This window comes from Propithecus coquereli, unplaced genomic scaffold (genome assembly GCF_000956105.1).
Source record: "Propithecus coquereli isolate 6110/MARCELLA unplaced genomic scaffold, Pcoq_1.0 Scaffold567, whole genome shotgun sequence".
NCBI classification, from domain to species: Eukaryota; Metazoa; Chordata; class Mammalia; order Primates; family Indriidae; genus Propithecus; species Propithecus coquereli.
The window spans coordinates 1,050,046-1,051,110 of record NW_012151585.1 but is presented as its reverse complement, the minus strand read 5'-3'; positions in this window follow the sequence as shown (position 1 = coordinate 1,051,110).

The following is a 1,065-nucleotide window of genomic DNA, read 5'->3' as shown; positions in this document are numbered from 1 at the left end:
TACAAGCTCCTAATAGCCAAAGCTGGAACAGTTTGAGCAACAAGCTAAAGAAATATTGGATTATAACCCAAAGTATAAGTAATGAATATCCATGAGTCCATAGTTATAAAAATAAATAATTGAATAAATGAATAAACAGGAGAACAGAGACAAATCACCTGTGTAGAAGAATTACAAATGATTTATATAGATAGTCTGCCCCCAAGAGGAGGGAACATAACTCCCCACTACTTAGATGTGAACTCTATGTAGTGGCTTTTAAAGAGGACCACGTGGGCTGGGCACAGTGGCTCACACCTGTAATCCCAACACGTTGGGAGGCCAAGGAGGGAGGATCACTTGAGGTCAAGAGTTCAAAACCTACATGGGCACCATGGTGAGACTCTGTCTCTACAAAAAAAAAAAAAGCTGGCAGGGCATAGGGGCATGTACCTGTAGACCTGGCTACTCCGACAGCTGAGGCAGGAGGATCACTTGAGCCCAGGAGTTGGAGGCTACAGTGAGCTATGTTTGTGCCACGGCACTCCAGCCTGGGCAAGTGCAGAGTGACACTCCATCTCTTAAAAAAATAAAAATAATAAGTACAATGTGAAGAGGGCGAGAGTAACTTGATGCTGGAGAAAGCTGACAAACATTATCTTCGCCAGCTGAATCAGGGATATAGTACGGACCCTTGATATGATGTGATTAAAATGGTACTTCTACCTCTGTGGTTTTCCTGTCAAAAACCTGTAATTTTAATGCAATTATAAGCAAAACATCAGACAAATCCCAATAGTGGGATGTTCTACAAAACATCTCACAAGTACTCCTCAAAATGGTCAAGATTATCAAAAACCAGGGGAGTCTGAGAAAATGTAACAGCCAAGGGAGCCTAAAGAGACATGACAATTAAAGGTAACCTGGTATCCCAGATGGGATCGGGGACATTAGTGAAAATTAAGGAAATATTAAATATTAGCTATAGACATTGGTTAATTATAATGTATCAATATTATTCATTAATTGTAACAAATGTACCCATACTAATATAAAACATTAATAAGAGGGGAAACTAAGTGCAAG